Source organism: Chinchilla lanigera, unplaced genomic scaffold (genome assembly GCF_000276665.1).
Source record: "Chinchilla lanigera isolate Chin_1 unplaced genomic scaffold, ChiLan1.0 scaffold00015, whole genome shotgun sequence".
NCBI lineage: Eukaryota > Metazoa > Chordata > Mammalia > Rodentia > Chinchillidae > Chinchilla > Chinchilla lanigera.
In genome coordinates this window covers 18,871,854-18,881,601 of record NW_004955416.1, presented here as the reverse complement: position 1 = coordinate 18,881,601, position 9,748 = coordinate 18,871,854, and the positions used below count along the sequence as shown (strand labels likewise).

Below are 9,748 nucleotides of genomic sequence, written 5' to 3'. Positions count from 1 at the left end.
AAAATCCAGAATCAAGGTGCTACCAGATCTGGTGACTGCTGAGGGCCCTCTTCCTGGTTTGCAGATGGCCCATTTCTGTTTGTATCTTCACATGGTAGAGGGAGAGAGGGAGAGAGGGAGGGAGGGAGGGAGGGAGAGAGGGAGGGAGGGAAGGAGACAAGAAGAGAGGGAGAGAGGGAAGGAGACAAGAAGAGAGGGAGGGAGGGAGGAAGAGAGGGAGAGGGAGAGAGTGGCAGCAAATTCCCTCAGGTCTTTTTTATGAGAATACTCACTCCATTCATGGGAATTTCACCATTGTGACTTCATCACTTCCCAAGGCTCCACCTTCTACTACTGTCCCATTTCAACAGATGAATTTTGAGTGTTCACACCTGGAAAGAAATCCAGAAAGAACTCAAGGAAAGGGCACCCTGAGCTCAGTCTATCGATCAAGGTAGAGGCCAGGAATCTTATAGATGGTATTTAAGTTCTAGGGTGATTTCAGGCAAGCCGCCATCTCCCCATTTATTAAAACCTCCTGGAAAGACCCTTGGCAACAAATCCTGCTAACAACCTACTGTTTCCTAGGATTCTTAATTGACTGGACTTCAATAGCCCATAGAGCTGGCCAAACCTTTGCTTCCAGTTCCACCCTCCACCCTCACTTCCTTCACAGTCATAGCTTTAGCAAGACTCTAACCCAACCTACTCCTTGGCTGGCAGCTCTGGGCTGTCTATTGAGAGGCGCTATAGTCAGATGCTGTGTAGTCAGGATGGAAAGGAAGATCTCCCAACGTGAATCACATTTGTCAATGAAATTGTTTCCTTTGGTTTGTTTCCAGTTAAGACTGAATCCAGAATCACTGCTCTTCTTCAATTAATTCTAACAAGGGGCTTAAAGTGTAGAAAACCAGAGAGCAGGGATCCCAGAAAGATTGCTTTGTTTTGAAGAGATGTTTACACCAAGGAGTTCGATCTGCCAAGCATATCTTAAGACAGAGAAGCATCAGAAGAGAGCTCCATGGACAGGGTTTATATGAACAGGATTTTAAGGGGAATGTCCCCTCCCCAAGTAACCCAAGTAGACCTGAATCAGTCAGTAGATGAAAACCACAGCCTTATGGTGGTTAAGAATCTCAGGAACAAATGACAGGGAAATGCACCCAATATGACAGTACGGGGGAGATTGTTATTTACATGGGAAATCCTCCCAGCATGTGGGAAGTGAGGCTGGATTTACAGAAGTCTTAAGAGTAGATTGGATTCTCGATGGTGTCAGCATAGCTGTTACTGAGGTTGGTCAAATCCTATCCCCTCTGACACGGCTATGTGCATTAAACCTAACATCCTTGGTCCACTCCCCCTCCACCAACATGAGAGAGTGGTTTTTCCATGCCAACTTTCTCTCTCTTTTCCCAGTCCTGATTCTTCAGTGTTGGTGTGAGCTCCTGGAGGGTGGGAATGTGTCACATATCCCTTTCTTCGGAAGCAAAGAGCCACACATGGAGAGGGGCTGCAGACTCTGGACAGAAATGAGAATCCTAGTGATATGGTCAAAGGCATAGAGACAAGTGATGCAGATCGGTGGGGTGGGTTGGAGTCACGCAGCTCTTTGCAGGCTCCTTGGAGAAGGGGCCAGAGCCGTACCAGCCAATGTGAAGAGTTTCGTTGTCGTGACCCACACAGCCAGCGGTGTCCTGAGACGGGTCAAGGAGATTAAGAAGAAACTAGACACATACTGAAAGGAAGGCTGGGATCAGGTGGGCCCTGACCTCTCTGACAGAGAGAAAGCGACAGCCCAGCATGGTCTACCTCCTTATTTTTACACAGTAAAAAGGGGCAGTGGGGGGAGCATGAGATGGGGCCAAAAGTGCCAGGTACTTTTGCTGAGAACACTGAAAGTGAAACATTCTCAGAGCTGTGTGTGCTGCAGTTAATAGGGAAGAACACCAAGGCCAGATGCCTGCTGGCCTGGGCGTGCTCCAGTCCCAACAACTTGTTTACATGGCTCTCCTCTGGAGCTCCATGTTCTTGGGGCTGGCCTTGCTCTAGCCCAGAATGTTGGTTGATCTCTAGCTCAGCTGCTCCCCACATTTCTTCTTTGGGGGTACTGCTTAGTGGCCCAAAGCTGTCATATGTTGCTACAAATTACCTGGTCTAACATGACAGAAATTTATTGTTTCAGAGTCCTGAAGGCTGGAAGCCAGAAGTGGAAGTTTTGACAGAGCCACATTCCCTCTTCAGCCTCTGGCAGGGACACTCCTCATTTCCTCCAGTGTTTGGTGGGCTGTGGGACTCCTTGCTTTGTGGTAGCACAGTTCCTGTCTCTGCCTCCATGTCCACATGGGCTTCTTCCTTCTTGTCTCTCTGTGTGTCCTTTTCTTTTATAAGGACCTTTGCCCAGGATGTAAGACTTACCCTAATGCAGTGTAATCTCATCTTGGTGCGTACCTGAGTTACATCTGCAGAGACTCTATATGCCAAGTGTCATTCCAAATAATGTCACATTTGGAGATTCTAGCTGACCTGGGAACACTTTCTGCCACGACAGCCTGGGATGTGCCTTTAGGAACAATTTGTCTCATGCCCTTAGGGATGACCTCATGCTTTGAAATGCTTGTGTCTACTTCAGGGTTGGTGTAGGGGGTGCAGGGGAAGGAGTGGGGCAGGGGAGACATAGGAGGATGTTTATTGACTGCTGACTCCCTGCCAGGTGCTTACTATGTGTTTTGTCTTTGGATTCTGAAAGCAGTGGTTCTCAAATACACTAACCAGACCTGCACTGGCAGCATTAACTGAACATGTGTTAGGGATGCAGATTCTCAGGCTACCTGAGCCCTGCTGGTCCAGAAAGTCTGGGGTTGGTACCTAGTACTCTGTGTTTCCACCTTCTAGGTTGTTCTGGGGCTGCACCATCCTGATGAAGAGTTCTCAGGAGGTGGTATGTTCAAGCTGCCCCAAACAGGAAGGGCCACCTGGAAGCTGAAAAGCAATCCGTGTCCACCCGGACACTAAGTCCTCAGAGCCTTGATGACATCCATCCTGTGTGGGGAAAAAAGAATCCAGACTCTGCTTCCTCCCCAGCTCCTCCTAACACACTCTCTCACCACCTCCCAATCAAGGGTTATCCTCTAAGACCCGCTTTCTAAGCTTCAGGACCTAATTAGCGGTTTGAAAAACTGGTATCAAAAGTACCCAGGATCATTTTTATGGCCCTTTGTGAATAAGAAAACAATGCCGACAAGTCAATATTATGCGCAAACGGCAGTAAAGTCCCCCTAAATGCCTCCCTGGCTCTGATTTTGTAGAGTAAAATCGATGGGAGTCCTTTTAGTTCTGGGGATTTTAGAGGCGAAGGGCCCTCAGCATCGAGAAAGCTCGTTGAAAGATGGAGGCTGCGTTTCCCTGTTACTCACTCTGGAAGGAAGTTAACAAAAGTACTTAAGCCTTTAACCTCCAGGGTGCCAGCCATCAGGTTGCGCCCGGCAGCTCATTAGCATGTGGTGACCCCCGCCGTCTGGCTTCCGCACACACCCAGCGGCTCACGTCCACAAGATGGCAGTAGCCGCTAAAGCAGCACACACACTGTCTCTTGCTTTTTAGTCTGGCATTTCCAAATGAAACAAAATATATACACATAGGCACAATCTGGAAGAGACCGTGGAAGATCATCCCGCCCCTGCTACATCCGGAACTGTCCATGTCGGAGTCAACGTGAGCGAACTGCTTATAAGGGTCTCTGGGAAACAGCTCCCCAAATCTCAGCCATTGACTCAATTGATTAATTAATTCATTTACTTAGTGTCTTTCCTCCCCACATTTCATTCTGAGAAATTTCATGCCTGTAGAAAAGCTGCTTGCATAACATTGTCACATTTATTTTCTCTCTCTCTTTCTCTCTCTCTCTCTTTCTCTCTCTCCTGTCTCTTGCTGAACCAAAGGTTTAAAGATAAGTTGCAGACACCCTAACACTTCACTTACCAATAATGCAACATGTATTTCCTAAGAACAAAGAGATTTCTCTACATAAACACAGCATCATTATCGCTTCCAAAAAGTCCGGTATTGAGACAATCATACCATCTAATATTCAATCCATATTCAAATTACCATTACCCCAGCAATGTTCCGCAGATGGATGTTCAATCCATCTGGAAAGCATACTGTCTTTATTTCCCACATCTCTCTCATCACTTCTTAAGAGTCCAGTTCATTCGTTTTGCAGAAGGCCAGGCATTCTGGATTTGTCTTATTGTTTCTGTATGATTAGACACAGGTTAAATATTTCAGCAAGAGTTCTGCCCAACTGGTAACCTGGTGCATCACTTCCGGTGGCACACGGTGTCCACATAGTCCCGATCCTGGGGGTGCTAAGCTTGAACATCTGGCTAAGGTACCACAGGCACAGCCAGTCCTCTGACTGTGGCAATCAGCAGAGAACATTCCTGACTCTGCAGTCTGTCCTCTTCCCACAGTGTCCAGGGGGATGTTTTGAAAGTGTCATCAGATCAGGCCCTTCATTTGCTTAAAATCCTCCTCTGCTTCCCATCAAGCCCAGAATGACTTCCAGGCCCCTTGCTGTGACCCTCACAGCCTGGTGTGACCTGACCCTGATGGCTTCTAACACTCACTGTGCTCCAATGACCCTGCTGTCTTTTCTGGTTTTTGGAGACAGCAAACTGTGCATGTTCAGCTCTGCCCACCCTCGGTGCTAGGCATGTCTGGCTTCTTCTTACTGTTCAGATTCTGGGTCACATGTCACCATTCCATGCCTGTCTTATTTTCTTGCTCTCCCTTTTTATGAAGTGCTGGTCACCAACTGAAATGATCCATTTACTCGTCAGTTTTCATTGCTTGTCCCATTCTTCAGGCTCACAAGGGCCATGGAGGCTGGCACCTGGGTTGTGTGATTTGCTGTGCATCAGCATGCAGCACAAAGCCTGGCACACAATAAGTGCTCAGGAAATGTTTTTGAACAAACACATGAATGAATGACGTTGGCTTAGTGCTAGTTGGGCATTAAAATGCAGTGGTGGACACTTTGGAGCAGTGTTCTGGGAGACAGAAGACTAAAATCCTGGGTCCTGCCAATGTTACCTCAGACCAGGCACTTAACCTCCTGAGCCTGACTTCTTTCCTCTGTAGAATGAACGGTTTTGACTGGATAATCTTTCGACCTCTGGACTCCAGTATTATCCGAGACTAGGTTCTACCCTTGCTGGGCAGGTGGCATATCTCCTAATCTGTGTACCTCACTCATGTCATCTGTAAAATGGGTCAAATGACACCTATCTCATGCAACTGCTGTGAAGAGCAATTTGATGGTGAACGTGACTGAGCTCAGCCAACTGCACACTGCCCTCTCCAGATGTAGGGTTATTTTTATTCAGGGGAGTTCTCTTGAAATAAAAAAAATCTGATTATCTGTGTCTTCTTTGATGCTTCTTCAGCAAGCAAAAGTAGCATTATAGTCTAGACTGCTTCCCTGGATGACTTGGTGGTTTGAGCTGAAGGGTCGTTACAAGGCCAGATGGCAGAGAACCCTTTTAGATTACCGTGTCCAGGAGCTCTGTGGTTTAGTTAGAAGCCCTGGCATTGCCCTGCAGAAATGAAGATCAATAGTGTCATTTGCTATAGATGTTTCTGGTGTTTCTCACACCTGCAGCCCCTGCCTGTCCCTGGCTCAGCTGCCCACCTGCTGCTTTGGAGACAAGGAGCAGAAGTAAGGCCTGGATGTGTCACTCATCACCATGACAACCACAGTGTGTGTTATTTTGCTGCCCAGCCGCTGAGGGCAGAGGAGTATCAGGGGCCTATCACAGGGGCCCGAGGGGCAGGACAGGGAGGGTGGGGACAGGTGCAAGAAGGTTTGAGTGGGGAAGAGAATGGCACACTTGCATTTCTCTTATTTCTTAAATTTGTTTTTAATTGTGAAACTTTTAATTCACATGCTTTTTTTGGGTCACTTTTCTATCACTGGGACACAAGAACTTACACTGACACAGCAGGAGAAGTTTAATTGGCTCACGGTTTCAGCCCACACTCGGCTGGCTCCAAGGCAGACACAGCATGGCAGAGGGGCCCGGTGGAGGAAGGTGCTCAAGCCATGGCAGCCAGGAAGAGAGAGGAGCGAGGAGTCAGAGGTGAGAGTTCACCCTTCCAGGTCACACCTGCTTCTTCTGACCAGGTCCCACCTTCTACTAGCACACTCATTCCTTCGGGATCCAATCACTTTCCAAACGGGTGAGACTTCTGGGGAGACACTGGAGGTCCAAACTCTGATGCATGCCAGAAAATCCAGCCTTTCAAATCGTACAAGTCAATGTTTGTTTGTTGCAACACTCAAAAGTGTTGGGAATTAGCTCTTCTCAGACTGTACTGGGAGTAGGGGCACAATGTGCATGCGCTTCCTGTATCCTCAGCCAGGTCTTGGTGGGGACAAGACTGACCCCTTGAATGCGCCCAGTGAAGTTTGCGGTAAGGAGGGAGGAGGCTGATTAACATTTAGAAAGCGAATCAGGAAATCTAAGATGGGAAGAAGAGAGGAGACAATGGGTCAAGCTGGAGGGATAGAAGAGAAGGCAGAAATGGACAAGCGTTGGAACTAGTCCTGGAAAGGGGGTAACTTCAATTCTATCCCTGCAAACACTCCATCTGTCCTAGCCTTTCTCGTTTGTGCCTCTTGGTACCCCTTGTGGGCCCAGGACCACACTCTCGTTCATGTTACCCATGCGTTTTGTGACATTTGACTTGTTCTGGTGGGACTTCAGGGTTCATTTTTCTTCTAGAGCCTGAGGTCTTCCAATCACTTCACTTCCAGCAAAGACCAGCAAGGACCTCGAGGAGCAAGTGGAGCTCGCATGTTCACCCCAAGATCAGAGCTCAGTATGAACACTCGGATGGGAGCGTGATCCTTGGATGGGTTGTGTGCAATTCTGCATCCCTAGCCCCAGCTTCCATCCAAAACCCAGGCTACTCGCCCATCAGTTCCTGTCTCTGGTCATGGAGGAGAGTCTAGAGGAGGGTGGAGCAGCACCATTCATTCCCACCATCAGAAAACAATCTTAATTTTTTTGTTCACAAGCCAGTAGTTCCCTCTTTTAGAATGAAAAATAACTTCTTACTTGACTCTGCTGTAAGCCAGTAAATAAGAGAATTAAAGGACTCATTAGGGTTCTCCAGTGATCAAGATGAGCTCTTACACTGGTTATTCCCCATAAGAAGTGAATAAGAAAAAAAAAAAAAGGAAGTGAATAGGACTTTCAATAGAGTCAGATGTCAGGCTTGAGTTCTTTTCTCTAAGTGCAAGAGGGTGTTTTCTGGATCGTGAAAAATAAATGCCCACTTCTCTTCAGTCAAGGGACATAGAGGGGAGAGGCTTGTCATGATGGAGAATTTGCTGAATGCTTTGCAGCTGGGTTTTTCCAAGGCTGTTTTCAACACAGCTGGCTGGGAAAGCCACTGCAGCTGGTGACAGATTCCGGGGCTCTCCTGGGAAGCATGTCGCCTTCTCAGTGGCATGGGCTGGCAAGAAAGAAGCAGGCCCATGTGGGTGGGGCAAGGGTGGAGGAGCCCCATTTGTACTGATTGCTGTTATATAACATGCCAACTAGTTCAAGTGCATTATTTTTCATTTTATTACTGGAAACCCCGCAGGGCATTTTCACAAATGAGGAACCAGAGATTCAGAAAATTACCTAAAAAAAGACAGACCTAGGATTCAAACACAGTTCTGCCTGGTTGCAAGTCCCAGGTTTGGAATTCTCAGCTGCTACTCTGTCCTGCCACCCGGTTGGGGAATTTTGATGTGGTTGGAAGGGATGCAGTCTAGAAGCTGTCCAATAAGGGACAGTAGAGCTGGGTTTGAGGAGGGAAGAAGATAGAGGTGGCTGGGAAGGTAGGACCAACCACTGAGATGGACACAAATGGGGTCCAAGGAGTAGATCTGGTTCTGAGCACTCACTGCTTTAAAGTCTCAGCCACTGACATGGTACAGGCTATAGGTCTTTAGTGGAGGAGACTGAAATTGCTGCCAGAACACCAGGTAGGAGGGATCAGAGCTGGGCTTCCTTCCTAGTGGGGAATTGTAATGCTAAGTAGGAAATAGAGATAGAAGCTTCAGAATAGACTCATTCACAGGGCAGGGGTTGTGAAAGCTGGGACTTCTGTCTCCATGAGGCCAGGGATCAACTTTGGCTCCCCAGACACTGTGTCTATGGCTACATGACTTATTGCAGACATATCTGATTATCCTGATGAGGCAAGAAAGGGGGTTGACTGCTAAAGAGAAAGTTGGTTTTCCTCCCAGTACATCGAGAGCCAGAGTTCCTAACCTTTGGCAAGCTGTATAGGACCAGCCTCAGATCTTCTGCCACAGTACTTCTCTCTTCAGTCTTGTCTTTGAAGCCATGGTCAGATCATGAACTTGGATGCATGCAAATGATTGGAGACTTAACTTCCTTGGACACATATCAATTGTGTGAACTAGGGTAAATTATCTTTTATCTTCAAACCAGTCTACAGGCTTACTGATATAGGCGGATTCTAAAATATGTATGCAAAAGCAAAGGAAATGGAATAGCCAAAACAATTTTAGAAAAAAACTCCACAAAGTTGGAGGGATCCCATTATGTGATTTTGAGACTTATGATAAAGCTACAGCAGCCAAGACTGTATGGTATTGGAAAGAGGGTAGACACATGGAATGTGGAGTAATAGAGAGCCCAGAAGTATACCCCATGTATACGGTCAATTAGTTTGACCAAGGTGTGAAGGCAGTTCCCTGGAGAAAGCATAGTCCATTTGACAGGTGATGCTGGAATCCCTGGATAGCCATAAACTAAAAAATTAAACTGGAACCGTACCTTGCACTCTGGACAAAAATGAACTCAAAATGGATCATAGACCAAATATAAAGTTTAAATTTATTAAAACTTTTAGAAGAAAACATTGGGGGAAATCTTTGTGAGCTTGAATTAGGCAAAGATTCCTTAAATTGGACAACAAATGCATAAATCACACAAGAAAAAAAAAGATAAACTAGACTTCAAAATTAAGAATGCCTGCTCTTCTGAAGACATTGTTAAGGAAATGAAAAACAAGACATAGTCTGGGAGAGCATATTTGTAAAACACCTACTTAAAGGACTACTGTCCAGCTTAACTGTGTGAATAACGAACCTGAATAAAGAGCTCTCTCAGTTCAATTATAAACCAACAAATGACTCAAATTTAAAAAATGGACAAAAGACTCGAGCAGACACTTCTAGAAGGAAAATATTTGGATAGAAAGTAGTGCATAAAAAATGCTCAGCATCGGTAGTTACTAGGGAAATGAAAATCGAAACCACAATCTGATCCTATTCCACACCCACTGCAGGGAACAACTGTTCCCCCTTCCCCAAGGCGATAATCAAAGTGTTGGCTGTGGAACTGGAGTTTTCATACACTGTACCAGGATGTGAAGGGGCATTATTACTTTGAGAACTAGTTTGGCAGTTTCATATAAAGTTAAAAACACTTATTTTATAATCCAATAATCATATTCCTAGGTATTTACCCAAGAGAAATGAAAATATACACCCACATAAAAACCTGTATTGCAAATGCTTATAGTGGCTTTATTCATAATCACCCCAAACTGGAAACAGCCCGGATATCTATCCACTGGTGAATGTATAAACATATTGTGGTAAATTCATACCTTGGAATTCTGTTCACTCACAAAGAAGCAGAAACTGCTGGTACGCACAACAGCATGAGTGAATCTC

General features: G+C 46.1%; 1 long non-coding RNA gene across 1 annotated transcript; it reads left to right on the top strand.

The window, feature by feature from the left end:
- Positions 1 to 2,102: 2,102 nt before the first annotated feature.
- Positions 2,103 to 3,264, top strand: LOC102012320. Its single transcript, XR_260394.1, has 2 exons — positions 2,103 to 2,261; positions 2,875 to 3,264. It is a non-coding gene; the product is annotated as an uncharacterized LOC102012320 (long non-coding RNA).
- Positions 3,265 to 9,748: the final 6,484 nt, after the last annotated feature.